The 20164-nt window shown below is 37.9% G+C and overlaps 1 pseudogene; it reads right to left on the bottom strand.

Annotated features, from left to right (window-relative positions):
* Positions 1 to 2783: 2783 nt before the first annotated feature.
* On the bottom strand, positions 2784 to 18501 carry LOC128263944 (uncharacterized; annotated as a pseudogene).
* Between the last annotated feature and the right edge of the window lie 1663 nt (positions 18502 to 20164).

Here is a 20164-nt window from a genome sequence, read left to right on the forward strand (position 1 = left end):
AATGAAAGTGTAAATTTAGGTGCCAAATTAATCAAACTGTGAAATATTCTACGCGGTGTATATAATTTTTGTATTAAGAATGAAAATAAATTTAAGAATAATATTTGGATTTAATTATAAAAATATTAATATGGTATGAGGATTATATATATATATAAATGTTTTAAAATTGCACATAGATCTAGGTATATACGCATATGTATATGTCGGAACATCGAGTTCCTCAATGAATTCTGCGGCGTTGCGGACCGTGCGCTTTCTCGGCTGTGACATTAACCGTAACCGCACCTCGATCGAGACTGTATGTTCTATCCATCAGAACTCCCTTTTATACAGCCCAAATTGGTCAACATCCTCTTGTTCACATACTTTGCCAAATACCATATGGCCGTCTCTTTTACTCGCACCATGTCACACCGAGACTGCACATAACGGACCTCCGTTAGGCTCAACGCAACACTACCATACAGAAACTCATATAAAGAAAGGAATGCGAAGAGAGGAATAAAAAGCAACGAGTGGCATTCATAAGAAATTCTAAGTAAAAATATAATTCCAAGTAAGTCAGCATTTCATGTTAATTCTTATTTTAATAGCATAATACCACGAAAACAAAACTAAAGATCCGACACGGCCATCACACGTCCTCGTATGTTACAAATTTTAAAGAAAATACTAAGAGTAATTAGCAGACACCGCTCAATCTAAAAAGATTATAGAAATAAGAAAACGTATTAAAACGTCGCTCGTCGTTACTTTTTCCAATAGTTACTAGTTAATTAGATTATTCGTTTGCGAAGAGCTTTTACTAGAAATCGATCCCCAAAGATCAATAACATCTACAACAAACACACCACCAAGATTTCCACCACTAATTAGGCGCCTCACCATTGCCAGGTGAATACATGACCATGTACCTTCGGAAACCTAGTGGCTAGAGTTGATCTAAGTGTATGATTGTATAGAATTTCGCATTGAAGTCCATCAATGCCACAATGCACAGATCGCTTCTACATCCGGAGGAGATTCAGAATCAACATAAGGATCAAGAGTCCAGTTCTGAGGCACAAATCATTGTAGACTTTAGTGATGTCGTTCTACCACGTTTGCCGTATTGTCGGATGCCTTTGAGGTTGTAGATCTCATGATATATAAATAGTGTGTTCCGATCGGGTTCTAAATTTGATCACTACACTGAACTGAAAGTAGAATATAATGTGATTGGACGTTCATATATATGTCTCCCAATATCGAGCATCAATTGAATATTGAATAACAACAATATTGATTACCTGTATAACAAATGTGTATTAATAAGAAAAAACTATCCATCCAAAGAAAAATCACTGTTTTACCCTCAGCATTAAAAGAAGCAGCGATCCGTGTCGCATCCTACAATAAGTGGACGCGACATAAAACCTATTTTTTTAATAGAATACGCGCAGACGCTTGATAACGTTCTAAATTTCAAAATCTATCAATTAAAAAAACGTGGCGTTAACTTAACGATCTGTACTGGAAGCTTGTGCAATTTGATGTACCCGATTTAGTTTTATGTGTGGTAGCCAATGTGATGTCCTTGAATGTTGATTTAAAGTGAAGTCAAACGCTGAAGGCCTGGATGGCATCACCACAAAATTAATTTAATTGTTTTTACCTTTACTTCTTACCCATATTACACACATTATGAATACAGCAGCACGCATGGAAGTACGCTAAAAAAGACCCTATGCCGAAAAGTCAAAAGCAAGTTTAAACCCATATCCCTAATTGCTTTTTGTCAAAATTGTTTGAAAATACACTGGCGGCACAGATACAACCCTTATGGACAACAATTTCGTTCCAGCGAGCTGGTTTCAGAAAAAAGAGGAGTTGTACTAGTGCCATTACTAATGTAGTTGAGGACATTCGATCAAGGCTATATAAAAATTGGGTTTCGTTTTTGGCTCTACTCGATCATAACAAAGCCTTCGACACTGGCAAAAGAAAAGGGTCTTCGAATGTTAAAGCTCGCCCAGGCAGCAATTTTAACACAGAGTTGATATAAGCTATTACTAAAAAGTTCAGATAACCATTTGGCCACTAATCCATAGCAATAAAATAAAATAAAAGCAGGAAAAAGTGATTCGAAAAGGGTTTCATAGAGATAAAGACACCCCTCAAAAAATAGTAAGCCTTTATGTCAAGTAAATGACAGTGTGATACCCTGATTTTCAAAATGAATAACTGGGCCATTGAAAACGGACTATGTCTAAACCTCAACAAAAGCAAGTGTATAGTTATTTACAAAAAACCCTTCGACACTACGCAACTCTTGAATTTAATAATTGGCAGAAGCCCAATCAGATATGAAGAATCTGCCGGTATCTCTTTAATAACACGTTAACATGGAGCAAACATATTTCCAAAGCTGGGAACAAATGGGCTTCCGAGACATCTTTCAACTTGCAAAGTCAGCTTCTAGTGGCCAAAACAATTCTAGTTCCCACCTTATTTTACGGTGTTGAGATTTTTGGGCATTGCGACATTCAAGCTACGCAAAAATGAACTGTTGCTTGTAATTCAATCGTCCGTTACGTGTTTAATCTCCGTCGTACTGACCACACTTCCCACCTAGTCAACAATATTACTGACCAAAGCTTTAGACCTTGACCTTAAGACCATAATTTATTTTTAAACAAGAAATGAAGCTAACTTCGGCAAGCCGAAGATTAAATTCCCTTAGGTTAGGTTAGGTTTGAGCAGCTTTCAAAATATTGACACGTTTAGACCTAGAAGGTCCATTATGATACCGTGTGGATCTGTGTCCCCTTTCCTATATTATTGTCTGCTGCTCTTTCCGCAGCTGACCTAGCATTGCTCCCATCTCCCATGAATGGATTCCCTAAGTGGTACACTCTAAATCTGCATAGGGTCGGGCAGGAACAGAACAGGTGTTCCACCGTTTCCTCCTCCTCCTCGACCCTGCAGAAATCGTTTTGGGGCGCGAGTTATCGTCTGTGGCCGGATCTGGCTGGTGTAGACTGTGCTGGTGGAGTTTAGGAGGCTTCGGGAAGATCCTGGTGGTCTAAGCCACAGTTGTAATCAGGATTGACGATGCCACGAGTATGTATATATGTATGTATGTATATTATGATTGTTGTTAGAATGATGAGTTTTTATTAGGCAGTTAATTTCGTTCGGGTTGATAGGCTCGTGTAAAAGAATGAGACATCTGTAAATCTTATACAAACCGGAGTCTGCGAAATATTTGGTGTAAGCTTTTTGAATTATATCGAAAATTTCGTCGAGTGAGTGAACTGCCAAGGTCTTGTTTGGTGTTAAAATTGGTTTTAAAATATCTGTGATTCCTTCTAAGGTATAAGATGGTTCCGTTATACGTGTCCGTGTTTTATTTTTAGATGGATTGCTCGTTACAAATGAGGGGGTCTGGCTGATTTCGAATATAACTTGTGTGTTGAATGTGTTAAGTGCCTTTGGGCTAATGGGATACTAGGTGAAACGGTACGGTCGCCGTCGTTGGCAAGTATGTTTGGCTCAATTCTACTCAAGCATCGGCAATGACGTTTTGTGAGCCTTTTTTGTAGACAATATCGTAATCGTACTCAGAGAGGGTAAGATTCCAACGAAGGAGCTTCGGGTTTTGGCCCTTAACCATACTACTCGCGAAACAAATTGGTCTGTCAGGGCCCTGGGAGAGAACGGCACCAATGGCGAAGTTACTTGCGTCCGTGGTGAGAGAAAATGGTTTTTGGAAGTTTGGGTGTTGCAAGATCGGGTTGTTTGTTAGAAGAGTTTTGCAAATTTCAAACGCCTCTATAAATTCTGCATCTATAATGACGGATTTACCACCATTAAGCTGGCGAAAAATGGGTTTCGTTATTCTAGCAAAGTCTTTTATAAACTTCCTATAATAATGCAATAATCCTAAAAAGGATTTTATTTGGGCAAGGGAAATTTTTCACCGCTGCTATTTTGTCTGGGTTTGGTTTGATACCATCCTGTGTTATTACGTGTCCCAAAAAATCGATTTCTTTTCTCAAGAAATTCGACTTGGTAATTTGAATTTTTAGATTTGCTTGGCGTAATATCTGAAATACAGAGTTTACGAGAGGCAGAGAATATAATGATGTCGTCAAGATAGACTAAGCAGATGTCTCCTATTAATTCGCCTAGTACATTATCCATTACCCTTTGGAAGGTAGCTGGGGCGTTTTTCAGTCCGAAGGGCATTCGTAATGTCCGTTTTCCACCAAGAAGGCTGTTTTGGCCATGTCTCTGGGGTCCATCTGGATTTGATGAAACCCGCTGGCCAAATCTAAAGTGGAAAAATATTTGGCCCTACCGATGTTGTCAAGAATGTCGTTAATATTGGGGATCGGGTACCTGTCGGAGATGGTTTTTTCGTTCAGTTTCCTGAAATCTATTACCAATCTGCACTTCTTTTGTTCGGGGGAGTCAGATTTTTTTTGGAACTTTCTACACGGGGGCGCCCCAAGGGGAGTGGCTGTTTTTTATAATATTTTGTTCAAGCATTTTGGATATTTGTTTTCGGACCTCCTCCTTATGTATATATGGATATCTGTACGTTTTGACATGTATTGGTATGTTGTCGGTGGTCGGGATAGGGTGCTTGACTGTGTTGGAAAATGTGAGAGGTGTCGCGTCGTCATAGAAAAGATCTTGAAATTTTTTGCAAATTTTAACCAACCCTTGTTTTTTCTCGTCCGTTAGATGGTCCATTAAAATTTGTTCGCTAAGATTGCCCCTTATTTGTTGGTAGCTTGGATTGAGTGTTACCCCGTTTATTTGGTCGTAATATTCTTTGTTATATGGTTGTACCTTCAATGGTTGGTCGAGGCATAGGATCTGTCCAGTCCCGGAATTGTTAGTTATTTCAAAGAAGGTATGAGGCTGTGTAAAGACCCCGGAAACAGAAAGATTGCTGTCTATCTCTAGTGAATTACAGAGAAAGTCACCTTCCATTAGATTTACTGGTAGTTTGAAAATGGTTTTACTTTGGGGCTGGATAAAAAGTTCATCTGTTCCTCTATTAACTTCTGTAATAATGTTGATTGTGGTGAATGGGGTTTCTATTTTAAGTTCCTCAATATTAATCTTTACTTTTCGGTCTGTTAGGAAATCCATTCCAAGAAGACCATCAAAGTATGGGTGGAATTTGAAAAGTAGTAACTGAATTTCTCCATGTTCTTTAAATTCTATTGGTATGGGTAGTACAGCCCTTAAGGTCAGCGAATAACTTTCCAGGACTGTTGTGATTCGGACATAATTTTCTAATTTTTGTATGGCATCTTGCGGAATAAGGTTTGGGTCTACAAAAGAATAAGTGGAAACAGTGTCGATGAGGAATTTTAGTGGTTTTGGGAAATAGGATAGAGTGACAACTATATAGGGAAGAGATAGACCATGCGTTTTCTTGTTCATCTTGTCGGTCAAGGCTTCTTGTTGAAAATTTGAGCTGTCGTCAATGTTGTTAAAATTGGGAGCAGGCCTTCGTGAGGTACTGCTACGATTTTGATCAGTATTATTTCCTCCCACTCTATTGTCGTTATTCTGCCTGTTGTTATTGAAACGATACTGGCTTTGGTTGGGGCCTTGGCGGAACGGGTTTCCCGAGGAATAGGAATTTCCACGATAATCTTGCCCGTAATTATTGGAAGAGTAGTTATTTCCACCAACAGAGTTGTTCTGGTAGGAACCCCTCTGATAGGGTCTATTGCGATATGAGTTGAATCTTTAATTTTGTAGTTTGTTTTGTTTTTGATAAATGAAGTTCTGCTCAGCTTGGCACCACTCGTAAGCCGCCTCGATCGTTGTCGGATTCCGGGCTCGGATGACCGTTCTGAGTGGGTCCCGTAGCCCGACGAGGAAGGCGTTAAGGCAAATTCCTTCATAAAGAGCTCTTTTTGATGCTGCACTTACACCGTGGTCAGGGTCTGCGGGGAGTGACAAAAGTTCGCTACGGAGTCTTATGATTTCGAAAAATAATCTACCCAGGGACTAACTAGCGGGAAGGTTCTGAATTTCGGCGATGAGTATTGGTTCTGTCTTTTTGCAGGCATACAGACGCTTCAGATTTTCCCTGATACTGTCCCATTCTAGCTTGGTGTCTAAGATATTCAGAGTCTCGTCCGCTTTTCCAATAATTTTGTTTCTCAAGTTTCTTAGTAGTAATTGTCCGTACGGGGTTTGGTCCGTTCCCCTTATTAACATAATAATTTCCTCAACGCTTACAACAAATTTCTGGAGGGTACCTGGGGTCCCTTCGAAAGTAGGCAATTGCTTGACGAAGGCTAATATATCGGTTGGGTTAAATGGTGGTATTTAGGGTTGTGGTTGACGAAGTGTTTAGAATGGTGCTAGCATTTCCTATATTGTTAGTGGCTCTATCAGTGGGGCTAGTGGTCCTAGAACCCGATGCGTTTCCCGAATCCATGATTATAATTTCTTCTTCCCTAATATTTGGTAGGCTAGTAATACTCCTGAGACCTAGTCTAGTTCTAGTTTTCTCTACTATTGTTTTTCTGACATTAGGTGGGGAAAATACGTATTTGCGTAATTAAAGATTTAGGAGATAAATATGTGAATTTTGGAATTATATGTTTTGGTAGATATTATGTGCTTTATAAGAGGAGGTGTAAAATTATAAATTGTGTGAAAAAATCGTATTATCTATATTTTCTCGTGTAGTTATCTTAATAAGAATGTGTCTTTCGCAAATTGTTATTTGATTTTACTCTTAAATTATAGTTGAAATGGCAACAATGTAAATAGTTTAGAGGTTTTTTTTTTTTTTTTTTTTTTTTAACGATTTCATCGACGAGTTTGTATTCTTTTCTGCAGCATTGTAGCTGTTTATTTATTTATTTTTTTGTTTTTTTTTTATGTGTGGGGCTCAATTGTATCCGGTTTCATGGCAAGAACAAGGGAATAGGGGAGGAAGAAAGAGCGAGTCGTCGTTGGTTCCCGGTCTTACGCTCTCATTTATATAAATATACAAAAGAACAAAAGGCCTGGAACACAGACGACGCGAGTGGTGCCCCCTCCCTTCCTCTATTTAGAGTGCTTAGCCATGAATAATATTTTTGTATGGTTGTATATTGCAAATGTGCGTATGTGGAGGTTCGAAGACAATTTAAAGTGTGTAACAATTGTCGATGTGATTCAGACAGAGATGGTCGAAATTAATGTGGGTGCGAAAATCAAATTTTCAGTGTACGTTTTATTTGGAGTATTTTAGGTTGTACATATCTATAAAAATGCGCGATGCATTTTGTGCCGATCAGCGATTGATGGTCACAATTGATATATAATAAAAATTTGTAGTGTTTAAATTTATTTTATTTATATTTTTTTTAAACATGTCGTTTTTATATATCTATAATAATGCGCGATGCATTTTGTGCCGATCAGCGATTGATGGTCACAATTGATATAGATATAAGTTAAAAGATTGATTATGATTTTTATATAAAAAATCTAACTTTTCTTTATTGAGTTGGATTAAGAACTAACTTACTTAGATTAAACAATTGTTTTTATAGCTACGCGTCGCTCCATCGCTGCCGCCGTCTCTGCCGCTGTTGATGTTTCTGCTGACGTTCTTTCATATTATTGGTTGCTGCTCTTGGTCGCCGTCGCCGTTGGCCAAACTTAATTGTAATTGGCCAGTGCATTTTAATTATAGTTTTTGTTGTATGCACTAAGTTGAGTTCGATCAACTTTGGAAATTGGCTATTCTGCATTCCCACGATCGCTGACCAAAAGGTGCAAGCTAAGTTCGTTAGAACTTTATTGAGAGCATTGCTTTGCTGTTAGTTGTGCAATTAATGCTCTCTTCTACGGTTTGGGAAATTCTATTATTGAGGGCATTGCTTTGCTGTTTGTTGTGCAATCAATGCTTACTCATTTCCTCTGTCTGAGAAATTGTATTATTTTGGGTGTTAACTCTTCCCTCCTTAAACGCGACTGTCCTCGGTCGCAACGTAGTAGAGTACAGGTCCGGAGTGCGTGGGCTTTTCTTGCGTTTCTGGCACGGAAACTGGTGTCCTTTCCGTTGACCTACGTCTTCGTAGGAGTTCCGTGATTGATCCTATTATAAGAAGTAGTAGGATGATGGCGGATCCGTAGCTAACGGAAGATTCTATGGTTGCCTTGCTTCTTAATTTTTCCAGCGCTTTTGTGTTGTTAATGTTGAGTTCCTTGACCATTTGTAGTGAGAGAACTTCCTCTAATTTAGTCTTTTCGCCCAATAGTTGGAATAACGGAGGTTCTGGTTCGACTACGTTGATTTCCTTTGACTTGAAGATGGTTTCACCAATTGTTACCGTCGAATTACGATATTGTATTATGAAAGAGCCTTGCAGTTGTAGAAGTTTTTCATCTAGTGAGACTGGTCCATTGAAGTTGTTTAGCAGGATGGTGCCTGGTAGTATTTCTTCGAAATCCGGTATATGTTGATTGTTGATCATCTTACATTCTGGTTCTCGAAGGTTTAATAGAGCGTTTACGCAAGTATCATTGCTTAAATCTAACAAATTTTCGGAATTACAACTTGTCTTATCATTATAGGATTCACAAGGTTTAATTATTGCCAATAATTGTCTCTTACATTCTAAAAAATTTTCATATTTTATATCATTGATTATTTGGGCTTTTTTTATTGCTTTAATTTTTAAAGTTCTACAATTATCTGATTCAATGGTTGGTAAGCTAATAATGTAAATAAGGTCGTTGCCATTTGTGGCTAACTTGATTCGAGCAAATTCCAATAATTCTTCTATGTTAAAAAATAAGTTATTTTCTTTTTTAAAAATTTCTTCCACTATTTTGGTTTCTGTAAGTACAAATGAATTTATTGTATTAGATTTGGCCCATGTAATTGCGTATATTATGTTAATTATTTCTTCTTTTATTAATTGAATTTTATACTTTAAAATATTTGCTTTCTGATTTATGATTTCTTCCGAGCTCTGGGTAATTTTCAACATTGCATTAGAAGCGTTAGTAAGTTGGTTTATTTTTTGATTAATTAATCTGTTAATTACTACTTGTCTATTGTTGTTTTCTAGCTGCTCATTTATCTTGTCTTCTAAGATCTGATAGTCGTGAATTGTTCTGTGAATTGGAATAGTCGAGGACTGTAGTTATTCCCAAGCATGTTGGTAAAAATAATCTGAAAAATTATGTTCTTATATTATTTTTATGTATGATTTTTCCGGTTTGTGTTTTAATGGTGGTCGTTCTATTTTCCGCTACTTTCTCGGTTTTGTATCTCGGTGTAAGTTTAGTTCCTAATCTTTTATCTATTTTTACATGTACAGTTTCGCCTGGCTTAAAAAGTTTTGGTAATATTTTTCCTTGATTATGGTATTCGAGGTCGGCTGTTTGTTTATTTTTAATTTTCTTTTTTATTTCTTCTCGTTTCTTTTCTATGTCTTCTGTTGAACTAGAGATTGTGCTTCTGAAAAATATGTCTATGGGTCTTTCTTTTGTTACAGAATGTATCGATTTATTATATTCTTGAACTGCTTTAAAGATTAAATCTTCAAATGATATGCTCCCGTTGTCTTTTTTGAGACACCGCATGATTTCAGATAGGGTTGAATGAAACCTTTCTATTTGTCCGTTATTTGTCGATGCGTACGGTGCGGTGGTGTGTAATGATATTTTGAGTTCATCTTCTAACATAAACTTTATTGCTGCTGAGCCAAATGATCGTTCGTTGTCCATTATTATCCATTTCGGCATACCGAAAGCAATTAACATTTCGCTCAACGGATTTTTAATATCTTCAGATGCTCTTGACTCTAAAATTTTTACTTGAACATATTTTGAAAACTTGTCAATTCCCGTTAAGACTCTATGTTTTTCGGTAATATAAATATCTATGTGAACTATTTCTCCTGGGTAATTAGGAATAGGGGTCGGTTGGATTTCTCCTTTTGGGGGGTGTCTATCGTATTTTGATTCTTTACAAGTTTGACAGGCTTGAACTATTGCTTGGATTTTCTTGGTAAGTTGTGGAAAGAAATAATTCTTCAAAATTTGTAATTTGTTCTCTTTTGCATCTCTATGGGCTCGTTTATGTTCGAGGATAATTATTTCGTTTTGTTGGGACTCCGAAGTTACGTCGTCTATTTCGTTTTGAGTAAACCTTACCTTGTATGATTTAAAATAGGTAGGGTAAATGTTTTGAATTTTTCCCATTACCTCTTCGGATGTAATGATTCCGTTTATAAGCTTCGGATCAAGTTTACTAGTTAAGATTGCAATAAGTTTTTCTTCCGTGTAAGATTTTTGTTTAATTATGTGTCTGTGGTATGTTGGGAATGGCATTTCGAAGCTATAGGATTCTGTATCGGCAGTCAGTAATAATAATTGGTTTTTAAATACGTTAATTGGAGCTTCTACTGAAAATATGAGGTTGTGTGACGAGCTTTCGTCGCTATTGGCTGATGCTGAGGAGCTGATTGAGTTAATTTCTGCGGGGGCCCGGACAACGCGTCCGCTACCACATTAGCTACTCCGGGCTTGTACCTGATCTCGTGGTTATACTCGCCAATGAGGTCTCTCCAGCGTTTAAGCTTAGCGTTATGGTTATTTACGCTATTCGAAAAACTCAAGGGTTGGTGATCCGTGTATATTACCACTTTTGAATACCCGTAAAGATAATGTCTTAAACTTTGGAGCGCCCAAACGATCGCGAGCATCTCTCTTTCGTTAGTTGCGTAGTTCTCTTCAGTCTTTGACAGGGTGCGTGAAATGAACGTTATTGGCCTATGATTTTGTTCCAATACTGCGCCTATTGCGTAACTTGAAGCGTCAGTAGTCAATTGAAATTCTTTTCCGAAATCTGGATAGGCAAGGGTAACCTCCCTGGAGACGAGAGTATTTTTAAGTTTCTCGAATGCTGTAATCGCATCTTTGCTCAAGTTGATAGCAGTTCTGCTTGACTTGGTCTTAGATATCCGGCCTTCTTCGCCTCTTAGAAGAATGGTTAGGGGTTTTGCTATTTTGGCGTAATCTTTTATGAACCGCCTATAATAACCTGTCATGCCCAAAAAGGAACGGAGATCTTTTAATGTTTTTGGGACTGGAAATTTTGTAATCGCTTTTATTTTATCTATGTTGGTTTTTACTCCATTTTCTGATATTGTGTACCCCAAGAAGTCTACTTCGTTTTTAAAAAAATGGCATTTCTCTATTTGAACCCTCATATTTGCGTTTTGTAGCGTTGAAAATACTCTTTCCAAGTTTTTGCCGTGCTCCACTTCGTTTTTGCTAAAGACTATAATATCATCAACGTATACATAGCAAATTTTCCCTATGTATTCTCTCAATATGTCGTCTAACGCTCTTTGAAAAATGGAAGGGGAATTTTTCAAACCGAATGGGAGTCTCGTAAATTCATATTTTCCGCCATTTACCGCGAATGCTGTTTTTTCTATGTCTGTATCTTTTAGTGGTATTTGATGAAAACCGCTCTTGAGATCTAATACCGAAAAATATTTGTTGTCCCCGAGCTGCGCAATAATTTCTCCAATTTCGGGTATGGGATACCGATCTGAGATAGTAACTTCATTAAGTTTCCTATAATCAATTACTAATCTGTACTTTTTTTCTTCGGACTGGCCGGACTTTTTCGGAACTACCCAGACTGGTGCATTATATGGTGATCTTGAAGGTCTTATAATACCATCTCTTAGCATCTCAGTTATTTGTTTTTCTACCTCTTGTTTGAGTGATATTGGGTATGGGTAATGTTTTCCGTAAACTGGAGAATCTGATGAAGTTCTGATCTCACCTACTACTTTAGTTGTGTATGCTAACTTTGAATCGGGATCTGCGAAGAGGATTTTGTGGCTTTGTACGAGGAGTTTTATTATTGATTTTTGTGACTCGGTCATATGGCTGACTTGCGGTCCAATTGTATTTACTGCTTGTGTCGCTAGTTGATGAATTTTAATTTTGCGTTTATTTCCGAGAATTAATATATCATTTTTTACATCTATTATTGCTCCTAGTCTTTTCATTGTGTCATTGCCCAAGATACCATGAAAGGTTTTCAGGGTGTCTAGTAAAAAGAATTTCATGGGTGTATCCGAAATATTAGCGAGCTTAAGTATTGCGTGTTGTGTTATTTTATTGTTACCACCGACTGAACTAACTGAAAAAGTGTTCTCATTTGGCTTTGGATTTGGTACTAATTGATTTTGAATATAATTTTGATTAGAGCCCGTGTCGATTAAGAATTTTAGAATTTTTCCGTTCCCCGTGGTTACTTTAAAGTAAGGTAGTGAGGAACGATTTATTCTAAAAAATAAAGTTCTGACATATCTATGTATTCTTGTTGTTCGTTATCGCTTTGCCATACATATTCCTCCTGAAGTTCGTTAACGTTATTTTCTTCTGCCAACTGATAATACTCTTGTTCTGAACTTGATGAAGCTTCATCTGAATTTTGCTGCGCGTTACTTCCTGTCTCTGGTTGAATATGGAACTGTCTTGGCATCTTATTATTATTTGGGGCATTAGCGGTGCTGAGAGGTCTTTTCCCTGCATAATCATTATTTGCTGGTTTGTTCATATAATTTATATGACGTGATCGAACTGACTGATCTACGTCCGTAGGTACCGGTTTCGGTTGTGGTCGTGGCGGAGGTTTTGGTATGTTATAGGACGCTACTACACCGGATTGGTTTGTATAAGGTTGACTATAAGATTTGAATTGGTTAGTTTGAGTAATTAGGGGTTTTCCGGATTGGTTTGGGTTATGGTAGAGATGCGGATGGAAATTTTGTTTGACGGCTACCATCCGATATGGTTGTTGAGGTTTAGGTGGTAGCATGGGTGCCCTCCCTAAATACGGAGTTTTTGGTGTCTGGTTATTCCTAGCATTTTGATTCTCTAGCAGACTGCATAAATGTAGAGCGTGTCCTAAGTCATGTGGTTCTTTAATGGCCAGCAATTGTGCCAGGTTTCCATTAAGTCCTCTGACAAAAGTGTCTAAGGCTTTTTCCCTATACATGGCTGTCAGAGATTGTATAGTTTCTTGTGAGGCATCTAAGCTGCCAATTTGGTTCAGAATTAGTGATAATTGTTGATAGACTGCCTGATAATATTCATCTATAGTATTGTTACCTTGGTTAAGAGCATATAGTTGATATTCTAAGGTCTTTAAGTCGCGCTTGTCGGCGAAATGCGCTGTTAGGCATTTTGAAATAGCTGTCCAATCTAAGGGTGTATTATATGATTCTAATACTGCGTCCGCTTGACCAGTAATTTTGTTACGGATTGCTAAAAGAATTCCGTAATATTTTGGTGAACCAATTCTGTTTTCATAGATTTTTAACACCCTCTCGACACTTTTCCTCCATGATGAATATTCACTTTTGTTTCCTGAAAAGTCCGAACAATGTCTGGTAATTTATCTAACTCACTAAGATTGTGCGTTAATTCTCTTTTAATTGTTTGGTCTGTATATTTGGAAAAATCTTTATTTGGATTAAGTATTTCCTTTACTAGTTTACTGAGATTTGTCTCTAAGATTGTTTTTATTTTTTCCTCAATGTCCCTCTCGGTCATGATTCGTGTGTTTATTTGTGTGGAACTGGCTGATGAGGGTCCGGTAAGATTCGCGAGTCTGTCTGCCAAATCTTGTTCGGTCATTTTGGGTATGGATATATGAGCAGCGAAAAGTTTAATTTAATTTTTTAATTTTAGTTATTCAGAATTCGGAAGTTGTCTTCTAAGAATTAGGGTGTGCGATTTTTTATTACCTTTGTAATTATTGTGTGGGAATTTTTATTTTCCCTATATTTTGGATTTTTTTTCTTTTTAACTCACTAAAATATGTCTTCTACACTTTATATTTGGGTAAAACTTTTTCTTCTTTGAATATTTTTCGATTAAATATTTTTTATGTTTTTGTTAATAAATTGCTTAAAACTATTCTTACAGTAGTAACATATCTCGGCGTGCTCTCGTGATGACAGGCTCGGCAGATTCCGTTTTATCCCACTCTGCAACGATATCTCCTGAGTGTGAGCTTACTAAGGGGCCTTCTCTGTACCTTAATTCACGTTCCCTTCGAACGGATACTATAGGGATCACGGCGATAAAATTTGGCCTGATTATTCCACCGGGTACAAGTCCTGTTTTTTTTTTTTTCAGGAGTGACAATTTGCGGCGTTTTTTAAACGGCACTTTTGCACTTCCGAATCTCGGTATTTTTGGTTTTTTACTTCTCACTGATTAGGCGGAGGTTTGAAACGAAACGTCAGAATTTTTTACTTTCTGAACTTCGCGAGACGCGGAACTTGTTATCCTTTCGCGGTTTTAATCAGGTCCCTGCTCGGGCGCCAGTTAAAAGATTGATTATGATTTTTATATAAAAAAATCTAACTTTTCTTTATTGAGTTGGATTAAGAACTAACTTACTTAGATTAAACAATTGTTTTTATAGCTACGCGTCGCTCCATCGCTGCCGCCGTCTCTGCCGCTGTTGATGTTTCTGCTGACGTTCTTTCCTATTATTGGTTGCTGCTCTTGGTCGCCGTCGCCGTTGGCCAAACTTAATTGTGATTGGCCAGTGCATTTTAATTATAGTTTTTGTTGTATGCACTAAGTTGAGTTCGATCAACTTTGGAAATTGGCTATTCTGCATTCCCACGATCGCTGACCAAAAGGTGCAAGCTAAGTTCGTTAGAACTTTATTGAGAGCATTGCTTTGCTGTTAGTTGTGCAATTAATGCTCTCTTCTACGGTTTGGGAAATTCTATTATTGAGGGCATTGCTTTGCTGTTTGTTGTGCAATCAATGTTTACTCATTTCCTCTGTCTGAGAAATTGTATTATTTTGGGTGTTAACTTATATAATAAAAATTTGTAGTGTATAAATTTTTTTATTAATATTTTTTTTTTTTAACATGTCGTTTTTTATATCTATAATAATGCGCGATGCATTTTGTGCCGATCAGCGATTGATGGTCACAATTGACATAGATATATAATGAAAATTTGTAGTGTATAAATTTTTTTATTTTTATTTTTTTTTTTTTAAACATGTCGTTTTATATATCTATAATAATGCGAGATGCATTTTGTGCCGATCAGCGATTGATGGTCACAATTAATATAGATATATAATAAAAATTTGTAGTGTATAAATTTTTTTTATTTATATTTTTTTAAACATGTCGTTTTTATATATCTATAATAATGCGCGATGCATTTTGTTCCGATCAGCGATTGATGGTCACAATTGATATAGATATATAATAAAAATTTGTAGTGTATAAATTTTTTTTATTTATATTTTTTTTAAACATGTCGTTTTTATATATCTATAATAATGCGCGATGCATTTTGTGCCGATCAGCGATTGATGGTCACAATTAATATAGATATATAATAAAAATTTGTAGTGTATAAATTTTTTTATTCATATTTTTTTTTTTAAACATGTCGTTTTTATATATCTATAATAATGCGCGATGCATTTTGTGCCGATCAGCGATTGATGGTCACAATTCGTATAGATACATAATTTGATTTAGATAACCACATTTAGATAGATTGAGATAACCACATTTATGTACAGTGCATACTGTGCTGGCCAACAATTGATAAACACCAAATGGGTATTTGTTATAAATAATTTTTTTGTTAACCGTCACTAACTTGTTGACTCTGATCGTTGATGGGATTTATTTATTTATTTATTTATTTTTTTTTTTTTTTAAGTTTTTTGTTTAAATATATATATTTTCTTTATTATCCACATTTCTTTGTGGGCACACAAAAATGCTTGCACTTTCATTTCCACTGGTTTATTTTATTTTACTTTGCCCCTTGGCTTACCCGAACTATTACATAGTAACTTCTATGATGATTTCGGTGAATTTCATCTTTGGTTCATTTTAAAAACCGGCTGCGCCAATAATTGTCTGTGGCCGGATCTGGCTGGTGTAGACTGTGCTGGTGGAGTTTAGAAGGCTTCGGGAAGATCCTGGTGGAGTTTTGAGAAGGCTTCTGAATGAAAGACTTATGCTTTCAAGTGTCACTCTAAGACTGACTTTTATTTTGGTTTCAAGTACAATCGAGAGCTTCGTTTGCGGGTGGGGTACATATGTTGAGTTTGCGAAATCTCCTAGGTCAGCGGTTTCGGCCGGATGCCCGAGACCCAGTTGTTTACACGATCCGGCATCCAGAAACCGCTGCGTTGGCGATCCTATGTCCGGGTTGAACGGCATCGCCGTTAGTGGGACAATGCCCGAGGGGGTATGGGTGGAGGTGATGTCATCGGGAAGACATCAGCGGTAACTCGCGCCCAGTCTGCTTGTATGTGTGCCGACCAACCAATGGCCTATAAGCACTCGTATTAGCATTCCGCACTCGGTACGGTTTAGCTTTAGAAGTTCAGAAGTTTTCTTCGCATTAATAATTAGCCATGTCTGGCGAGAGATGCGACAATCCATTACATGTGTCCATGCTAGGCTCGCAAGTTCTTTATATTTGTTTTTAATGTTCAGCTTGCAGGTGGCCATCGGCATACCAATGTTCTCCTTGTCCGGTAGGAGAGGAACGGCCAGCCTGGCCAGCTCATCTGCAATACAATTGCCTGCAATATTTCGGTGACCCGGGACCCATATTTGGTATATTTTAAACTGCAAAGCCATCTCATGTAGAGATTTGCGGCAGTTTGATATGGTTTGAGAGTTTGTATTGGTCGAGATAATCGACCTGATAGCCGCTTGACTATCACTGTAGATGTTTACACATTTCATTTGACAGTTTGCATCGTTTAGGAGCAACAAAGCTTAATTTATAGCATATACTTCCGCTTGGAAGATACTGCAGTGATCCGGAAGTCGGAAGGATTTCCTGATGTTAAGAACATTCGGAGTACATTCCTCCTCCGACTTGATTATTTAATTTAGAGCCGTCAGTGTAAAAGTTGACTGCCTCTTTTAGGCCCGGTTGACCTTGCTCCCAGTCTTCTCTGGTTGGGAGTAATGCTGCCAAAGGGGTGTGGCAGTATTCAATTGGTTCGAATAGATCCGTTTTAGGTGGGATCGTTGTGTCTTGCTGGAGTATCCTGGCATGACCATATGTTTGGGGTTTCCATTACCCTAAGTCCCTCATTCGAACCGCAGCTATCTTGGCCCGCTCTATGCCGGCTAAGTCCAGGCTGGGAAGGTTCAGAATAGCATTTAGCGCCTGGTTGGGGGTGGTGCGATAGACTCCGCTTTTGCATAAGCATGCCATATGTTGAACCTTGTTGAGGTTTGCTGTGATTGTCTGTTTCATTAGCGAAGGCCACTGTTCACGAACCTTGTTTGTGTTGAGGTTCCAAGGGTGGAGGTTACCATTCTGCTCATCAGCAATTTACGACTTGAAACTCAACACCCAGGTCAGTGAGGGGTTCGGTTATGGCTGCAGGGAGAACATTGTTGAAAGCGCCCTCTATGTCCAGGAATGCAACTAGTGCGTATTCCTTGTGGTTGAGTGACTTTTCGATTTGGCTGATTCGGTGGACTTGCTTTTTGAGTAAGCATGTTGTGCTGCTGATAATTGTTTTGAGTCCATGACTGACCTGATGTGCAGTCCAATCAGTCGTTCAAAACTCTTAAGTAGAAAGGATGTCAGACTTATAGGCCTGAAATCTTTCGTCGTGCGAGGCTTTGCCCGCTTTGGGTATAAAGACTACCTTTGTTTCCCTCCATGTTGATGGCAATGTTCCTATCTTACGTAAGGTGCGGAAAATTTTCTTTAGCCAGTTAATGGCAAGTTGACCAGCATTTTGGATGTGCGCAGGAGAGAGATGATCAGGTCCTGCTGATTTGAAGGGTTTGAAAGGGAAGGGAAGGGGGGGCGTTACCCCTGTTGCATAGGAATAGATTAGAGCCAAGGATCAAACTAAAAAGAATCTCACCCCTGTTATTGCTTGATGGGCTTTCCCACTGAGTGTGGTGAGCATTTGCGTCGCAGCCAATTACCAGGCCGATGTTGAGCCACTCGCTCTCTTCGACCAGTTGTCGGACTAGCTCGTCTGGGGGGTCCTCCTTTTCGAAGGCCATGTACGTTGAAGTCACCCTTATGGTAGCCACTGGAAAGTCCAGGCTTGCTACGGTGTTGTCTCCGTTGCTGTAATTATGAAGCAGAAATATGCTAAGGTGCCTTTTGGCTAAAATGCAGGTTCGAATTTTACCTCCTCTAGGGTCAAGTAGCAACCTGAATTCCTTGGTGCCTAGTCCAGAGACCTTGCCTCCAACTACCCAAGCTCTGTACCAGCACTAGGTCTGCCGCACCGTCAGCCAGGCGAGGCAGCAGAGCAGCAGACGCTGCCTTAATGTGGTGGAGGTTCACCTGCAGCAGTCTTAATGACATCTGCAACGTTTCCCTTCACTACCGTGACGTCGGCTTCCTCATCGTCACTGAATTCGTCGTCTCCAACAGTCGGCTTTATCTCCTGCATCACTCTGCTCAACGAAGCGTCGGTGGAATAGCCGTCCTCCGGCTCTTCGTCCCCGCGACTTAAAAGATAACGACATGACAATTTGCTGACATAAGCGATGAAATGTTGTGATAGTGCTTACATATGTAAAATTTGATCAGCTTATCTGGGTTTCTTTAATTCTGAATTGTCGCTAATCAAATCAAAATGAATTAAAAATTATAGATATTTGCGAGTTTACGGAGACCTATAATTCTTAGGTGGACATTCATAATGTTATCGAGGCATGTCCTTACTTGGATGACTAGGAAGGGAAGCTGATGACGTTGTTTGACGGGTTTGCTAAGAAGACCAACACAATCTTTTCCGGCCAGAGATCCAGCAGTAATAAATTGTGGACCTTCGACAGGGATTTGCTGCGCTTGTTCTTGTTTTCAGTAATTATTGCGCAAAATTGGTTTTAAATGTAAAAGAAATAAAAAATTGCGCCATCCTTTCATACAGAAACCAGCTGTTGTATCAATTAATATTGGTATTTTTTTAACGCTTGGGGCGAATGGATTGTAGTCGCATTTAATCTTCACATTTAATTTAAATGCAGCATTTAGTTTTATGGGATTTCCTGTGTAAATAAATGCGCATTACGTTTAATGCTCATCCCGTTAGACAATCAGATTGGGACAATCTCCCATACCAAGTGGAGAATACCATCAATGTCTATCCGGACGGGTTCAAGCTGAACAACCAAACGTTAGTCTTTTTATAGAATCCAAATATACATGTATAAAAACCAAATTTTCACTCTTGGAAGTTTTTACTGGAATTGAGTTTAATTTAATTTAATTTAATTTTCTTTCAGTCTCGGGACAAGTTGGATGTCATCTATATTTGCTGGAGATTACCAATACCTGCTGAAATATTTGTCGGACTATGTTAAGAAATGCTCCTGAAATTAAATAAAAGTAATCTACTAAATTTATGAAAACCACGTAATTATATTATATTTTTATGTAAAAATTGTAATTTCTCCAAATTAAAGTGCATAATTATCTATGTTTTGATTAGGAGCAGTGGGTCCTATGTTTTTATTGTTTAATTTTTTCTATGTTTTTATGTATATATTTTTAAACTATCAAATTTTTGCAATATAAAACTAGTTCTCACATCCGTCCGAATTAGTACTGTTTTATGGATTTACGATAAGTGCGATCATATATTTGTTAAAATTGAACGAACATTAACAGAAAACACAGAAAACACAGTACATAGTGCATATAAATAATAGTTAATGAGTTCAAGATCTGTCGTCCCAATATTTAGCGAGAAATAGCTTCTTTCGATAAAAAAAATGAAGCTACATTAAGAGTTAACAGCAAATTCGGGATGCACCATAATTGCAGATTGTTTAAGACCGTTCGCAGGAGTACGTGGGAATCAGGAATTGTTAATGACAAATAGAGTATTACGTCGTCGTCGTACATCATGGCGTGGGAAGAGAGAATAACTTGAGGCAAGTTATTTATTAAAATCCCAGACAAAAGGGTTCCCAGATTACTCCCTTGCTGAACACCAGAAGTCACATGGACAAGGTTTGAGATTGAATTTTTAAATGCTACTCTCTGGATCCGGATCGATAAATATGTTGAAATACACTCAGTTCGAAAATCCCAAAAACATACTTTTT

This window comes from Drosophila gunungcola, unplaced genomic scaffold, assembly GCF_025200985.1.
Source record: "Drosophila gunungcola strain Sukarami unplaced genomic scaffold, Dgunungcola_SK_2 000029F, whole genome shotgun sequence".
In the NCBI taxonomy this organism is placed as follows: domain Eukaryota; kingdom Metazoa; phylum Arthropoda; class Insecta; order Diptera; family Drosophilidae; genus Drosophila; species Drosophila gunungcola.